Source organism: Ambystoma mexicanum, chromosome 3q (genome assembly GCF_040938575.1).
Source record: "Ambystoma mexicanum isolate Mex_15411 chromosome 3q, UKY_AmexF1_1, whole genome shotgun sequence".
Classification (NCBI taxonomy): Eukaryota; Metazoa; Chordata; class Amphibia; order Caudata; family Ambystomatidae; genus Ambystoma; species Ambystoma mexicanum.
Genome location: NC_090926.1, coordinates 874,517,084 through 874,535,301, shown reverse-complemented (window position 1 = coordinate 874,535,301; position 18,218 = coordinate 874,517,084).

Here is an 18,218-nt window from a genome sequence, read left to right as displayed (position 1 = left end):
TTACTTGTAACCATAACATCCCTTTAGCAAAGTTTTTTCAGTGAATTTCAAAGTGCTTAACGGTCTGTTCTGAACGGTCCTTGAAGCACGGACCCGATCGCTAAGTGTGGACGCATTCATCGATGGACACAAAAACAGTGGAAAACGTTGCAAAAAGTGTTAAAAATGATGCTAGAAGGTGGGAAATGGCAGAGCTTTAAGGTGAAACTTTGTAAATTGGACAATAATTTTACTATATTGGGGTGAGTATATTAGTAAGTTGTAGGAAAATACAACTGGTAAAAACCCATGAAATTTACTGAACATTTTCTTTTTAAAGGGCTGTTATGGTTACAAGTAAAACTGAAAAACCTCGGAAATTTGACAGTTATGGTAAGCTAAGCAACCATAACATGCACCACCACTGTGCACTGCTAAAACACACACCAAGGACATCATAGAATGACATCACAAACGTCATTGATGACATCACTGACAACATCACATGTGAAATTAATTTTGATGAACAGTCCCTACAAGGGGTTGTGTTTATAATGTTGGTAACCATATGTCAGGGGTGATCGGGAGACCCATTATGAACTACTTAATCTATTAAAGAAGGTTCTCATCTGGGGGCATGGCTGAGGGGCCATGCTGTAGGACGTGCTGCCAAGAGCTCCTGCTGATCCTTAAACGATAATACGCATAGAAGATGCCACAGCAAGCAGTTGTACACATCTACAGACAAGCAATGGACGTAAAATCGGAGGAATAACTGGAAGCGAGCCGGGTGCATCTGGTGGCCCACAAAGAGGAGGCAGCAAGATGGCGGCTGCCGTGAACAAAGGGCTGGGAGAATGTAACCGCAGTGTTGCAGGATAAGGCCTTGAGCTGCGAGTGCCGTAAAGGTACTGATAGGTATCCCATAGCGGACCCGAGGTGGGTCCTGTGCTGGCTGGACTAGAGTGGAGGGCACAACAGTGACACGGGACGTGTGCGGTCCGAAAAGAGGAGCAGAAACACTGTCAGAGCAGCCAGTGCGCAACGAGAAGCTGGTGCCCCACTTCGGAGGACAGCAGGCACGTACCACTGGTAACGGACGGTGCGAGGGAGGACCATACTGCGCCACTGCTCGTGGGACGGGAGCGCTGGATTAGCCCCCTCCAGCACATACTTGTTATACTGGCAGCACTGCAGATGGGGGGATCAGACTAATACAGCCGTGGTAGGAGTAGCGGTTGATGAAGGAGTGTGGGGGGTTATACTGGAGGCGACATCACACAGAGGCTGCAATCCCATATTACAGGGTGGGCCATGTCATGAAATGGAAGCGGACACATAATGCACTGGCATGCAACGAAACAGCAGAGGATAGAGGCGCATAAACTGGTGCCTGTCCATGCCGGTCTCCCAACGGAGGGAACTCAGCATTGTAGGTGAGGACAAATAGGAAATTCCTCCAGACTGCGCCAGGCCAGAGGGCGCCACCAAAGCAGACATACAAGAGCGCTGGAGTTGAAGTGCAAATATTCAATGGTTGGGAGGTTGGCCTGAGGCGCAGCTATTGACCCGCAGGGCCTAGGAACTCCCTAGATTAGGAACGGTCCTGCACTTGAAGTCTGAACTCACGGTTACAGGAAGCACCAGACATCAAGTGCATGCAACAAAGAGAAGCATAGTGTGCATACATCAATGAAAGGAGTGCAATCACACACCCTTGCAAACAAGGCGCTGGTAGGATCTGTGTGGGGCGCCGCACTCCGAGTACACCAATCCAACCTGTGGACTGTGGTGCATGCAAGCCTAAGATCCACAGGGAACTCTATGGAACCTGTGGGTGCCTGTGAATGGAGAAGTAAACCGGGGCGCTGGAGTGGGAGCGCACATATTGCCACCAGCCGTGCATTGTTCCTTCCAAGCAGATCTGGGAACACAGTCTGGTCTGTCTTACCGAAGAGGCAACTAACCCTCGAGCATCAACGGGGGCCCAAGCGAAACAGGGGGTCTGCGCCGGTTAGACACCAGCGATTCAATGTGAGCACAGCGCATATTGCATTGAGAGGTGGCGGAAGGGCAACGCAGCGCAGTGGACCCTGTGGATAGGTGCAGGGCCAGGGGGGGGTGTGGTGTGCCGTAATTGACTGGCAAGTGCAAATTTCCCCTCAAAGGGGGTGGCCCCATGCCTGAGGGGACCGGTTCAAAGTGCAGAAGGAAGAGTACCCAGGGTGGTGCCCAGGAGGTGGCACTGGACAGTGATAGCAGGCAATAAAGCGAAACATACCATGGAAACTAGGTGCACACTTCAATAAAACAGTGCAATCACACATCCATGCAGAGATGCAAGGCATTGGATGCAGGCAGGGAGTTGCACCGCAACGTAACCGGAGGCGGCCGGGAGGTGAAGACGCATCTGGGTGCAGGAGGCTGTGACCTGAGGGGGCCACACAGAACTCAGGAGCCAGTGGTGGTCTGTAGACTTTAAAGCCCTACAAGACAATAGTAGCTTGCAGTTAGCCCTGATTGCAGGGGTGTAAAGACAGGGGCGGACAGTCCCTGTGCCAAGGTGCAGACAGAGTTTCAGCAAGAACCCAGTGCAGTATATACAAGGCACTACAATCTACAACAAAAAAAGGGGAACGTAAGGACAACGGACCCCGTAGTACAAGAGGTTGCAGTATTAGTAAGTAGTACGAGGTTTAGCTACCATAAGAAGCTGGCAACATAACTTGGTAATTACTAGCAATTCCTGGTCAACGTCTACAGGGTAACAGCGAGTGGGGGCTGCAGGAGGTAAGCCCGCCTAGCAAAGATTGGACCCCAGATATAAAGAACAGGGTTAAGGAGGATTGGAAGGTGAGTGCTCAGCGGTACAGATCAGTTCAGCCATGTCATCCATGGCTAATAAAAATAAGGCGAAGCAGCCCACAATAGACACGTTCGCTAAACCAGCACAAACATCCAAACGTACTCAGTCAACGACTCGGGTGACCCAAGGCACATCGGCCCCCGGGAGTGGAGACCAACAGGTCCTCGAAGCCATAGCAGCTTTAAAGACCGCACTGGAGTTCCAAATGGAAGCTATCAGTGTAGAAGTGAACCTCCCGAGGCAAGATGTGAGAATGCTGGCAGAACATACAGAAGCACTGGACAAAGAAGTGCAAGTGAACACGAGTAGTTGTAAAGATAACTCCAGAGAAGTATCAGTATTGCAACAAGTGCAGAATCTTGAAAGTAGGGCGGAAGAAGCAGAAGGGCGAGCAAGGAGAAATAATGTGCGAATCATCGGGCTTCCGTCGGAGAAGAGGGACCAAACCCGACAGACTTTATATAAAATATGTTACTACAGGAGATAGGCCCAGGAGCCCTCACTCAGGGGTTCACAGTGGAGAGCGCACATAGGGCCCTGTCGAGAAGGCCGCCTTCCGGAGCTCCGCCTTGGCCCATATTAGCCCAGATGCTAAACTATAAAGACCGGGAGAAAATCCTTGAACACTTCCGCAAAGGAGGAACGATTCAAAGAGCATCAGCCAGCATCACAGCATATCCGGACTACACCTTCCTGCTGCAAAAACAAAGGATGAGCTACACAGCAGTCAAGAGGAGGCTATTCAATGTGAATCTAAAATACATGCTGTTGTACCCAGCCAGAAAGTCATTCACAAGGGCTGCCCCATCTTCTTTGAGACTCCGGAAGATGCACATAAATGGAAGGACTCCGAGAACTTACCGGCCAAGGACCAGGCCATAGGCGGGAGTGACATACCTGAATGTAATGCCTAAAATAATGTACAACCATGTAGGAGAACAATCACAAGACTATTAACAAGCACAACCAAGATACAAAATAGTCATATAGGCAGACTTTGTTGTTGCTAGAATGCAGGAACCACTGGTGTTGAACCCAATCAGGAATGCACTAGGAGGAAACCCCCTACACCTCAGACTAGATTAGATTGTTTAAGGACACTAGCGGTTACGTATCCTCCTGCTGCACTCCGAACTCCGGCCCTAGTGCTCAGAGTAGGATTGAGACGCGTTGATCCCTGAGCACCAAGCTTGGAGCTGGGCAACTGTTAGGGAGAAGTTATTGATATTTTATTTCTGTTGCGCTCGTACACAAGTGTTTCAGAGCTCGACAAGGCAATGGAGAGGAAAGGGGAGAACAAAACAACGATCTTACTAGGCCCAGTGACATTGAGAACTCGCAAGTGCATGGGAGAGGGGAAAAGTGTATGGAAGGGTGGAGAAGTGGAAAGTGCAGAGTAAAGGAGAAACAGATAAATAAGAATAGATTAATAATAAAGGCAAGAAACAGTGGTAATGCAGCCAGTAATTGGCAAGTGCTGGGTTTAAGGCAGTAGACAGGGTATGTTTGATAAGTGCAGGAAGAAAAAGGGGGGGGGGGGGAGACGGTATGGTTACAGATACAGACCCCAGTGCAAGGGGTGCCCTGGAGGCAGTGCGGGAGGGTGGCAGGGTGAGCAGGTACCTGGGCCCGGAGGACAGAGGGTGGCCAGGTGCATGGTACCAAGAGAGAACAGATCAGCAGTGGAGAGGGGGAGCGAAGGCCGAGGCAAAGAGCAAGGTCTTGAGGTTCTTCCGGAACCAGAGATGGTTCTCCTCAAGTTTTAGAGTGGCAGGGAGGCTGTTCTAGAGGGAGGCCCCATCCGAAGACAGAGATTTACCCCCAGCTCATTTCTTTGAAAAACGACTGACCCTGAGGGAGTTGGAGGTAGAGGAGCGAAGAGCTCGAGAGGGGAGGTATTTGCGGAGGGATAGCTGAAGGTATTTTGGAACCAGGCCACAGAAAGCCTTGTCGACAATGCAGAGGGTTTTGAATTTAATACTTGCATCCACTGGGAGCCAATGGAGGGATTTCAGAGCTGGAGAGATGCGATCCCAGGGTTTGAGGCCAAGGACAAGTCTTGCAGTCCTGTTCTGGATTAGTTGCAGAGGGACGGAGAGTAGAGGCAGGTAGATTTAGAAAGAGGCTGTTACAATAGTCCAACCTAGAGAGAACCAGAGCTGGGGAGACCATGAGCTTTGGGGGAAGCAGAGGAAAGGCAGAGTACACCTCTAAAGAGGTGCAATAGGAAGTTTGATGTGGGCGGAAAAGGAAAGTGTGGAGTCAAAGATGACCCTGGCGTTCTTAGCCTCGCAGGTGGGGGTAGGAGGGCGGCCAAGGGAGGCCGGCCAGAGAGTGAGGAGAAAGGATGGTGAAGGTGTGCCGATGAGGATGATCTCCGTCTTGCTGGTATTCAGACAAAGATCATTGATGGCACACCAATCTTGAATGGCAGTTAGGCAATCAGATGAGAGAGGGAGAGGAGGTGGTCAAGGGCAATTAGTTGAGTCTCGTCAGCGTAGCACTGGAAATTTGAGCAGAAAATGACAATGCAGTAGGCGAGAGTTGCCAGGTATTGGTTAAAAAGCCAGGGCGATAGGTTAGACCCATGGGGAACACCACAGGTAGAGAGGAAGATAGATGATAGGAAGGACCCAAGTTGGACCTGGGAGGGTCAATCGGAGAGGAAAGAGGTAAGCCAGGCCAGAGCCTGATCAGTGATACTCAGGTTATCACAGGGACGGTTGAGCAGGATGGTATGGTTGACCGTGTCGAAGGCAGAAGAGAGATCGAGGAGGATGAGGACAGAGGGAATGTTAGAGTCAAGGTTGGAGAGCAGATCTTCACGGATGTTCAGGAGAGCAGTTTCCGTGCTTCTGGCAGCTCTGAAGCCAGACTGGTGATCATGGAGACAGCCAACAGAATTGGAATGAAGGTTAAGCTAAGAGATGGCCAACTTTTCCAGGAGTTTGGCCAGAAAGGGAGTAATGGAAATTGGGTGATAGTTAGCCGGACAAGAAGGATCAGCTGTGCGTTTCATGAGAAGAGGATGCACAATGGAGTGCTTCAGTGGGGAAGGGGAAGCATCCTGAGGCAAAGGAGCGGTAGCAAAAATCAGCAAGGGTCAGAGGGAGGGTGTCAATGTGGTCCTTGATGGTTTTAGAGGAACAGGGGTGAACCTTTTTTAACAAGGCTTTCATAGATCATACTTATCTAGCGACCTCATCAGGGGAGAAAATAGGAAAGGACAAGGAGGGTGGGGGGTGGCTGAAGGAGGGTCAGCAAGCACAGACGGAGAGGAAGGGTAGGGGTGGAGAGGGTGGACAGGATGTCCTGCGTTTTCTAGATAAAGCGAGAGGCAAGGGCATTGCAAAGAGCCGGGGATGCAGCAGGAGGGATAGTGACTGCAGTAGGGTTGGCCAGCTCCTTCCAGATTTTAAAGAGTCCGGCCGAGTTGTTAGATGCTGCAGAGACACGAGCTTGAATGTGGACTCTCTTCTTGGTGAGGACAGAGAGTCGGGTTTGCCTTTGGAGCAGGCGACAGGCCAGTTTGTCAGACGATGAACAAGAAGCCCTCCATTTCCTCTCAGCCACCCTACACTTACATTTAAGTGTAGCTAGGTCAGAGTCATACCAGGAATTGCACTTTGCTTTGGACTTCAAACAGTTCCTCATGACAGGGGCAAGAGCATCAAGAGAGTAGCACAGAGACAGGGCTGTGTCAGGATGTGAGACAATCAGAGGTGGAGGGGGAGGGGGGGAGAGAAGGTGGCAGCGAAAGCCTCAACTGGCACACGCTTCATGGGCCAGATGTCCAAGAAGGTAGGTGGCAGTGTTGGGGTAGGCTTGACTTGGGGGGGGGGGGGGGGAAGAGGGATGGAGAGGGAGAGGTCAGAGGAGATCAAGACATTAAGTGTGTGCCCTGTGTTAGGAAAGATTTCGTAATTGTAGGTAATTTTCCTTCCATGTGGCAACCCCTAAACTTTTTGCTGTTGTTTTCACCTTATTCCTGACTTTGCCAGAGAAGTGCAGCCTTCTGCCGCACTCCTCTGGGCTTTCGCTCCTTTTCTTATGGGGAAACTGACATGCCCTTAAGACAGTCAGTACCGGGGAACGCTGTTTCCCGTAGTTTCTTTTATCGTGTTGCGGCTTTAGTGCAACATGACACAAGAGGGCACTGTAAGCTAAGTTACAGCTCTCTTGGGTCTCTAGCCTTCTACAGGCCCTAGATACTCTTTTAGGATGGTATTTGATCGGTGCAAGTCATTCAGGGACTGGAATGGTGGCAGCGATCGTTTTGTTTATTTTGAGCTCCTTTTGGCGTTCTGAGCACGTTTTTCGCACTGGACCCAAAATGGTGGCCTGGCTCCCAAAATGGCCAGACCACGAGGCTCCTTTGTCCTGTCCACTGACCGTCTTGCTCCCTTCACCTTCCCCAGGTCGGGCGACCCGGGGCCTTCCTTATTTGGGCATGTACTTTCCCGCGAAACGTGGTTGCTTTCGCGGGCTTCTACATGTCGTTTGTGTGCCTCCAGGGTGTGGGCTGGGATGTCTGGTCCCAATACACATCCTGGGTGCCAGAGAGTCTGGGGTGGTGTGAATGCCTGGGACCACCGTGGTCCGTGATTGGTCCACGTATGGTATGTGTGTTGATGAGCGGATCTCCCATTGGCTCCCCTCCGTTTTGGCGCGAAGGGAACCGTGGATAAGAGGGAGCTGGAAACACCACTACCAGGTCGATCTCCTGAGTTCTCACGAACGAAGGAATACAGGAGCCAAGTATCCTGCAACCACGAGGCTGGAACGAGGAATCGCTGGTGACCCGCTGAAGGAATCCTCCTTTGCACTGCTGTCGTCCTGTGAAACCCTTTCCTCCTTGGATCGAACCAGAAGGCCTGTACTGGTGCTTCGACCTTTGGAATAGCAGGAACAGCTATTCCCGGCGACTTCATCATCTCCTGCCAAGTAAGCCTTCGGAAGTGTCTCTGGGCCATCCAGTTGACTGACCAGCTTACAAGGGAGTCCTGCTCTGTAACCGCCGCCAGGTTGTGTTGTATTTCGAGTCCTTGTCACTCTCCCACGCTTCGTACACTTGGCGTTCCCAAGTCTGAAGGGAGGAGTGTACATTTGGCTTGAATACACACGGCCGCTCCGTTGTCCTGCTGCGGCAACAAACTGTGCTGATTTCGTCGATTGGGACGTCTTTTTGCTCTACACGACTACGAGGCGTTCCCTGCTCTTCTGAACCTGCCAGCTGCTGAAACTAACGTGGAGAAGCCTGGGTCTGCTTGCTTCGGGGACCGGTGAGTAGTTTAGCTAGGATCTGGTCGCCCTCCTGCAGTATCCCATTGCTTTTCCCTGCTGTGTAAAAACAGCACCCTTTTGGCCGTACTCGCGCTCTGCTTCTGCCCGCTGTGGAGGCTGCGCTTGAGTTGCGGAACCTGTTCTCCTTCTGCTGTGCACTAACCCGAACTGCCTGACTTCCTCCGAAGAGCTTCCCCTTTTGCCCGTTGGCACCGGCGTGGCAGGTACTTTGAGCACAAGGCTCCACTCTTCGCAGGGCTCGGACTTCCATCTAGTTAGGTGCCTCTAAAGGCGAACTGAGTCTAAAGCGTTATCGCACTGCCTGTTTTCCTTTCCTTTCAGGTGGACTACATATTTCGTGCTTTAAACGCTTGCGACTGTGTATTTGTATATATATTGTGTTGATATGGTATGTGTTGGCTTAGTATTGTGATATTGTGATTTTCTCGCTACGGTCATTATTTTAAAGGCCTTAAAATAAATGTGTATCTATTTTTGATATAACAACTGTTTGGAGTAGTTTGTCAGCGCTCTTGCTTTGTGTGCTCACTGCGGGCTTTCAGTCACCCTCACCCCTCTTGAGACCTAGTCTTGACCGCCGCGATCGCTACCTTGATTGGTCTGGCTTGTCCAGAGGTTACCCTGTTCCAAGTAATTGGGTTGGCCTTCTGAACTTCTGCGCCACCAGGACAGAGTTCAGAAATCCGTCTTTATGGTGAAGTATGTCCATCCAAAATTATCTTGGACAATAGTGAACTATTTGTTCCTTGTTTGACTCGTTTCGCCAATGCTTCTTTTCGAAGGGAAGAAGTACCCGACATATTTCAAAAAAAGTTTGTCGGTTAGACCACTCATCAAAAAGCCTGGTCTGGACCATAAATCTTACACCAACTATAGGCCCATAACTAATGTTCCTTTTCTTTTAAAGATTGTAGACAAGCTAGCCACCTTGCAGCTGCAGCAATATCTGGAAAAACCTAAAATCTTACATTACAGTCAGTCAGGGTTTAGATCATCTCATGGTACCGAAAGTGCACTTTTAGAGCTCCAAACTGAAATACTAAAAATCATGGAAAAAAGCAACTCGGGTCTAACCAAATCAGCAGCCCTTGATCTTGTGGACCATGAAAAGCTCCTGGAAAGACTGAGTAGTGTGAGAAACTGCTCAGAGAATGTGACTTGCTGGCTTAGATCTTCTTAAGTAACCAGAGGTCCAGGATTGTCCGGGGACAGGTGTTCTCCAGGCTAGAACTACTTGACTGTGGAGTACTGCAGGGTGCTTGCATTTCACCTGCCCTGTTTAATGTATTCTGCCACCCACTATGTGATCTCCTGGATACCCTTGGCAATCATTTCACAAACTATGCGAACAACACTCATCTCCTAGTGGAGCTGAGTGGCAACTATGAAAAAGACGTGGAAAGAATGTCCACAGTCGATGGAGCAATACAGAGTTGGATGGCACTCAACGGAATGTGCATGAATGGAGCTAAAACCAAGCTCTTCTCATATCAACAGTGTTATAGGCAAGACCCAATATCAGTTTAGACTGCCGAGATTGGTGAAGACTTATGTCTCTGAAACTAACTGCTCTATGCTAGTTTGTGCCATCATAATGCCCAGGATTGATTATTGGCGTGCTTTATTGATCGTGGCAAAGAGCCGTTTAAAAAAAAACTTCAAATCCTGCAAAATGATGCAATTCGTATAATGAAGAATGGTCCTAGGCACAAGGCCATCACGGCACACAGGAGGGAGCTACATTGGCTCCCTGTGAAAGCCAGAATTTGCTTCAAAGCCCTCACGATCATACACAAATGTCTCTATGGTGAAGCCCCCCAGTACATTAAAGAATGTATTGCTGTATAAAATCTCGCCAGAATTACCCAGTCTGCCGATACCATGAGACTGGTCTGCTTCAAGAACAAGCGGGTCAAAGAGAATGGCTGTTCATTCCCGGTGCAAGCTGCGCAGGAATGGAATAAACTTCTGGTTGCACTGTGTACCACAAAAGACCCCTTGAAATTTAGGAAACAACTAAAACTGCCTTGTTTGAAGAGCCTGTGCTTGTATTTTTGAGGTAACTGGTGTACGGGAGAGGGAGTGACCCATGACCGGCCCATAGAGTCAGAGTCATAGAGTCGGAGCTCGCTCTCGAGAACTTTAAGATGAGATAGCTGCACCTTGAGGTGGATGGGGTGTAGGATTTCTTACTCCAACACCAATCAATAAAGACAACTCAATGGTTTGGCAAAGGGGGAACCATGGAAATCAACAGCGATGCGATAGCCCGTCTCGCTTCAACTCCCAACAACTTAATTCAAACAATAACAGTTATACCCAGAATTCATCATCATTGACGTGTAACACGCAAATGTTTATCATGCAGTTCTATTGGTTGGAAAAGGTAACTTTACTATAGGTACTATATCTGTATATGGTAACGGAGTGTGAGGATTGGATAACCCTTATCAGGTGGGAGTCTACGCCCTTCCCTCTAACATTACACATGTAGACGTCACTAAAAGTACACAGTCTCATTGGTTCTCCTATCTATAGGAACCTAGATTATTTGGCCCATTGTGATTGGGTTGGCTACAACCCCATGCATAGATCTCTACTTTAATTAGCAACACACAGAATGGTCACCCAGATGCAGGATGCTCCAAGATTCACCCAGCCTCCGTTCCATCAATCAGTACTTTTGTGCTATGTGTCAATTAGTTTGCTGTGGTTGGCCTTGAAACTGTAGCATCTTGTCAGGAAAAGTTATGGTATCTTCTGTTTTGGGAGACAGCCAGGCGAAGGTGCCTCTTCTCGCTCGGCTGGTCACGTGCTAGCACACCGTGAATCTGCTTAGTTTTCCTTCTATTTGTGCATTTAATTCTCATTTCGGCCTGCCACCTGCCTGGGCCTCCTTATCTCGACCTTTACGGGGAAGGCTGCTCTGCTCTTAAGTTTAGATTCTCCGAAACTACTGTCTGCCTCCCTCTCTTGGTTTGACGTCGATTTCCCAGACATGAGCTGCTTCTTGCCGAGTTTCAATTCTGCCGTCTCTTTTCTTGTTTTAGCTGGAATACAAATCTTGTCCTGTTTGACCCTTAGTAACCTGGGTTAATTCTGCTTTGTATAAAGTGGATTCGCACTTATATTGGGTGCTTCTTTGAGGTAGCCATACAGTTGGCGCTTGCCGCTCTATTCTTCTACTAAGCATAGCAAGCCGCACTGTTTTCTTAGCTTCTTGTGGTTACAAGCGTATGTACAGCCGTTAGCTGGTTGAATATCTTCATCTGCTTTACAGCTTACGTTTCTTTATATTTCAACATCGTCTCTTCTTCTAAGTTCATGCTATCCTTATTCATGCCATTTTGTCTGTGTGCGTCATCTTTTGGTTGTCGTTTCTTTCACCTGCGAGTCTGTCCGGGCCCTCGTGATATCACCATTCTTCTTCAATTAAGGCCTTTTGGGTTTCTTCTGGGACAGTGTTTAAGTAATCTTCATTTCCTGTCATTTGCTGGTAGGGTTGTGTCAATGGATACCTTACTGTCCATGGTTGTCTGGTTATTGGGACTTCAATAGGTATTGCTCTTCTGATGGGCACTGGGCAGAGCCCTAACGCGGCTCTCTGCTGGTTTATTTGCTCATCATACGTCACATATCTCGGTGTGAACGCTCTTGGTACTTCAAAGTGGGCGACTGGAGTGCAGGCTGTATTTGGAATCTCCTCTACACTGGGTTGATAGACATGAGCCGTCGGCCATCTTGTTCTGATAGTAGTCCTAGATATTGAATATATGCCTCTTATAAGCAAGCTACTATGTATTCTTTCTACCTTGCGTTTCAGCGTATTTACAGTTATTGGCCAGGGGGCACATCATTCTTTATTTTTGCACATACTTCTTCATGGAGTACACGTTTCTATTACTGCTTCAGTTACATCGTTTTTCTTAAGTATTTTCATATCGTTTCAGCAGTCGTAGATCTTCTTTCAGACATTCTTTTGCTGTTATAAGACTTTGTTTAATGTACATCCATGTCAGGCACCATTTTATACATGGCTGCTTTTTGACAACTCAGCAAGGGACATCCCTTCTTGGTAGGTTTCCGCCACTGTTTCAACACGAGCGTATCTCCTGAATTACTGCCTGAGTGCATATCGTTTTTCATACAGTCGAAATGATCTGGACATTTTGCATAAACCTTTGCATGGGTTCCCAATTATAGCTCCTCATCTGTTACTCCAATAGGGTGTGGGTGAAGGGGTGTTGATTAGGGAGAATGAGTCCACTTGCTCCTCTACAGGCCAACGGATAACGGGACAAGAGCAAAGACATATCCGAGGGGTTTGCGGACTACTATAAGAAGCGATACCAGGGTCAGGCCTCTGTGAATGCGGCAGCTATAGAACAGTGCATGGACGGAACAGTGCTACCGCAGGTGAGTCAGGAGCAGAGGGACAAGGTGGAAATGGACCGACCTTGGAGGAGATCCAAACAGCCATCACTCAGCTCCAGTCAGGGGAAATCCCTGGGGCCCAATGGATTCCCGGTGGAATTCTGGAAACTAATGGGGAAGGAGCCAGTGGAGGAAATTAGGGCTATGTTTATGGAGTGTTATTAGGAAGGCACATTAGCGGTGGAACTCAGACATGCAGAGGTAGTGGTAATAGATAAGGGGGGGGAGCCGCTTAATGTAGCGAGTACCGCCCAATCTTCTTGATTAACAGTGAGGCTAAAATTCTTGCAAAAGTCTTAGCTAATAAACCTTTGCCAGTCATCAGCGGGCTGATCCACCCGCACCAGTGCAGGTTTGTGCCAGGCAGGGCGACCAGTGTGAACATCCAGAGACTGCACAATGCACTAAGTGCAGTCTCCTCACTGGAGGGACCACACAATCTAATGGCAATTGACTCAGACAATGTATTCGACTCTGTAGGCTGAGATTACCTCTGGGTGGCTATGAGAAGGTTTGGATTCAGACCTAGATTGGTGCACTGGGTGCAACTCTTATACACCAACCCGGTAGCTAGGGTTAAAGTCACTGGCATGACTAGGTGTCACTGCCTAAAATCTCGCACACTCTATCATACTCATGACACCTAGCCCTAATAATGGCACACCTATACTTACACCTAACGTATCTAAGCAGCAAGTAGGCACACCTGCCACTAACCCTGACATAACAGAGTGTAACACCAGAATAAGTAACATACTCACCACGAACTCCAGTCCACCAGCCAAACGCAGCACCAAGACCATTAGTAAATTGTACACAGTTTCTAACTATCCCACACGCATGCGCAAAAATTCCCACACTCTTAGGCCTAAGAACTTAGTTGACAACAGCCCGCCCCTCATCCAGAAGGGCACCCAAAAACCACCCATGAAAGGGGCACTACTAAATGTCAGCTCCCTTGCTGCCCACGCAACTGAAATCGCAGATGTCATTCTGTCCAACAACTTAGACTTCCTCGCAGTAACAGAAACCTGGCTGCATGACGCAGCCGGCCCGTTTCTAACCTTAGCCATCCCCGACCACTATTCCATCCTCAGAGCTGACAGACCCAATGCTCGAGGTGGAGGGATGGCCATCATCTTCAAATGTACCCTAGACATGAGACTAGCCACCTCCTCTCTTTTGGCATCCTGTGAACACCTCACGGTCAAGCTCCAAACATCTCCTAAAAATACTATCACCATCCACTTAATATATAGGCCACCAGGTCCCCCCGGATCTTTTGAAGAAGACATCACAACACTAGTAGCTGAAAACATGAAACCCCTGGCGCAAAACATCATCCTAGGTGACTTTAGCCTTGGCTATAATGATCCCAAAGACCTACCAGCTATCTCTGTAGCCAATGCACTATCAGAGCAAGGCTTCGTACAAATGCGTACCCTACCCACCCATGTGAAAGGTAGGACACTCGATTGGGTAGCAGACCTCAACTGCAATATTACCCTAAAAGAATCCTCACCACTCATCTGGACTGATCATCTCCTTTCCTTAGAAATCAATGCTAACAATCTAGAGTCTAAGAAACCCCCCATTGCACCTCCGTGTCTGACTAGGAATAAACGTAACATTACTGCTGAGGCCATAACATCTCTGGGTACTCCAATACTCAATACTATTCCCTCCACTAACGACCTGAATCTGCTGGTCAACACCTACAATGAGGCCATGACCAAAGCCATAGATACCATTGCCCCGCTAAAATTGCGCAAAGGCAAACTGAGAGCCCATCTGAACTCTTGGTTCACCCCTGAACTGAAACTCCTACGTACAGAAAAAAGAAAACTTGACACTCTGGAAAACCATCCCCTCCACAGAAAATAAAGTTAACCTAACGAACAGTACTGCTACTTACAAAAGTGAGATAATCTGTACTAAAAAAAGAATCCTTCAACGTCAGAATAAACCAGGCAAGCTCTAGCACCAAAGAACTATTCAATATCCTAAAGGAATTAGAAAACCCCAATCCACCTATTGATACCTGTACCAAGGACAAATATTGGTGTACCAGAATTCAATATGCTCTTTCCAATAAAATCACAGGGCTCCAGTCCAAAATAGCCGACAAACGGCACCAACTTGCCTCTGGCAATCTCACCAGGCCAACCATGCAACCATCCGCACACCTGAACTCAGGCTTCACTTTCAACCAGGTGTCCATACTGGAGGTACAAACAATTATAGCATCTCTGAAACCATCCAATTGTAAAGGGGACAGTTGCCCTGCTCAAATCATAAAGGAAGCAGCTAGAGATGTATCTCCTTTTATCACCAAATTTGTAAACTCCTCATTTGCCAGCAACTCTGTCCCAAGTAATCTGAAACAATCCTGGGATCTCCCATTACTCAAAAAACAAACACTAGATCCGTCTATACCCACAAATTATAGACTAATCACCAGTGTCCCCTTCTCATTGAAAATCTTAGACAGAGTTGCATACTTGCAAATTCAAGATTATCTAGAGATAAACCAACTACTAGGAATCCGTTAATCCGGCTTTAGACCCATACATGGAATGGAAACGTCCCTTGTTGACCTTAAGAGTCAAATCAACTACCTAAAAGACAAAGGTAAAGTTGCCATCCCTCTTCTCTTAGACCTATCAGTAGTCTTTGATCTGGTGGACCATAAAATCCTTTGTGACCACCTGTCATCGGCAGCACACTTTTCCAACTCTGCGATCATGTGGATTGAATCCTTCCTTGCAAATAGAACCATGCGTGTTTTCTCACCCACAGCTGCGGCTGACCCTATCCCCATCACATGTGGAGTCCCTCAAGGCTCCTGTGTATCGCCTACTTTGTACAATATTTTTACTAAGCCCATTTTCAACAAACTGGACCGTCTGGGTGTCACCTACACCAACTATGCAGATGACACCTAGATACTCCTAACACTATCAGGCATCTACGACTCTGATGTCTGCAGGATCAATGAAGTCTACATCATCATTCAGGCATGGATGGCCACACACGGCCTCTCCCTGAATGATAAGACAGAGCTACTCCTAGTCGGCTCACCTAACAACTTGCTCAAACTTAGTCCCAACTACAGCAGCATCCTCATTGATGCAACAACATCCCGATTGCCAATAACGTAAAAAACCTTGGCTTCTACCTCAATGCCAACATTAATCTCTCCAAACAAGTAAACATGACCGCATCTGCCACTGTCTACACTGGTAAACTGATCAGAGCTTGCAGACCCCTACTGTCCTCTAACAGCTGCCTTATACTGGCCAGAGCACTTATACAGTCCAAACTGGACTTAGGTGCCAACAAATCTATAATCAATAAACTACGGGTTCTGCAAAATAATGCACTTAGAGCGGCATTAAACATTCCTAGAAGAGAGCATATCTCCATGACTAGAACGCAATGCAAATGGCTCTCTATACAAAATACAATTGATCTAAAAACCCTCTGCCTCACATATAAAGCTCTGAACCACCTAGCCCCACCATATCTCACGGACAAATTTACGATTAAATCCTCTGCCAGAATTACCAGATCCACTAACACATCCTGTTTGGTGGTGCCCAGATCCTGCCTAAAAGAGCTGGCGGAACGAGCTTCCCGGTTCTAGCCTCCCAATTGTGGAACACACTTCTACAGGACATCAAAACCAGCCCAACTTTTCAAATATTCAGAAGCCACGTCATCACCTGGTTACTGAACAAAAACTAACTCGACCTCCCACATTCACACTCATATATATCTCTCTACTGTATATATCTGTCTTCGCTTTTCTATGCCCCCTACCTACCTCACTTCCCAGCCATTCTAAAGTTTCATCTGTAATGTGTATGTATAAATTGCATAAACCGTATAACTGACTCTCCCTGCCATTCTATTGCTTAATCTGCATTTTGTATGTATAAATTGTTTAAACTGCATAAACTGTATAACTGCATCATGTAACCATTACCTTAACCCATGTGCCCAGATAGCACTGGGTCAGGCGCGTACTATAAATAAAACAAACAAATAAAGTGAATGGGTGTACATTGGGTGCTTTCCCACCACCAAGAGGAATTAGGCAGGGCTCTCACCGCTCACATTGGCGATGGAGCTCCTGGTCTCAAGGGTAAGAGCGGACCCACAACTGACAGGCTTTGTTTGGCCCGAGGTTGGGGAGGACCGCATTTAACTATGCAGACGATGTCCTCATCTATTTAGGGCACCCCAAGCATACAGGCCCGAGTGATGGAAGTATTCAGGGAGGTAAGCGGCCTCAGGATAAAGTGGGATAAATCTGTGTTCGTACCAATAAAAGACGCAGGACAGGCGATCCCAGAAGGGTGTCAACTCATGATGGCGAGAGGTTCCATTAAATATTTGGGCATAAGAGTGGAAGGGGAGGGGGGTTGAATCATAGTTCCTTCGGAACAACTTGGACCCGGTCCTGGAAAGGCTCAAGGGGTACGCCAAGCACTCTGTGACCCTCCCGATATCAGTGGTGGGCAGGGCTCATCTATTTAAGATGACTTTACTGTGACTTCTCTATGTGCTTCAGAACACTCCAGTGAAAGTGTTGATGGGGACATTTCGAGCTACAGATAAGCTGCAGCGAGAAGTCATATGGGCTAACAACCCAGAGAATAGCACGGTCACACAGCGTGCCTGCCGGTCCCGCAATGGCAGACCGGGAGGGTGGTGGGTGTATGCGCATTGGCGCATCTCCTACGCAGACAGGGAGCTTTCCTGTCTCACTATGGCCATCTACATCTCAGGCCCCCGTTGGAGATACTGAACAGCTAGTCTCTGGTTCTCCATAGCGGAAGGGATCTGCATTCTTCCTTCCACAGCACCAGGCACGTTACTACATTACAGCAGCCCTGCATGTGCGCTGGAACAGGGTTGCTAAGCAACCATACACAAACAGCCTCATTTTCACACTGGGCATAAAAGGGAAGTGAACCAATGCCTTGGTGCGTCTCAACTCTGTTGTTGTCCACGCTCCTTTCTGCTCTTGGTCTGTTCTCCGTGCACCTGCACCATGGTGTTTCCCTTAGACTTGCTTTTTGCCTAGCTTTCTCCTTTTTCTGCCTTTATCTGTCGTGGTGTTCTTATCTGCTTACCTTGCTGCTTGTCTCTTAGGCCTGTTATCACCTACCCTCTTGGTACCCCATGTTCAGTGCCTCGTACTGTTTCTGCACCACGTTAATCCAGGGGCACCCTTTCATGGTGCAGGAGGATTTTCCCTGCTTTCTGCCTCAGATTGCCACACAATCAGTTGGCAGGGGTAGGGTGGGTTTTCGGGCATTGCCTACACCACTCTGAAGTTGCAGTATACAATGTGGCAACCCCTGCTCAACGGACCCCTCCTACAGTTACACAACAGCACTCTGATCTGCTTGACAGATTGAGACACCTACCTTCCAAGTCTTTAGACATGGAGGCCCAGCAAGAGTGGCGCTACTTCAGGAAATGCCAGCCCTCAAACAGAAAAATCAGTTACTTAAGGATGCAATTGTGCAAAACACAGTGGCCCCTCTTGCTGAGAGCACCTTAGCAACAACTGCGTCGATCAAATACAATGGTGATCCCCTGACCCTCACTGAGTTCTGTAATC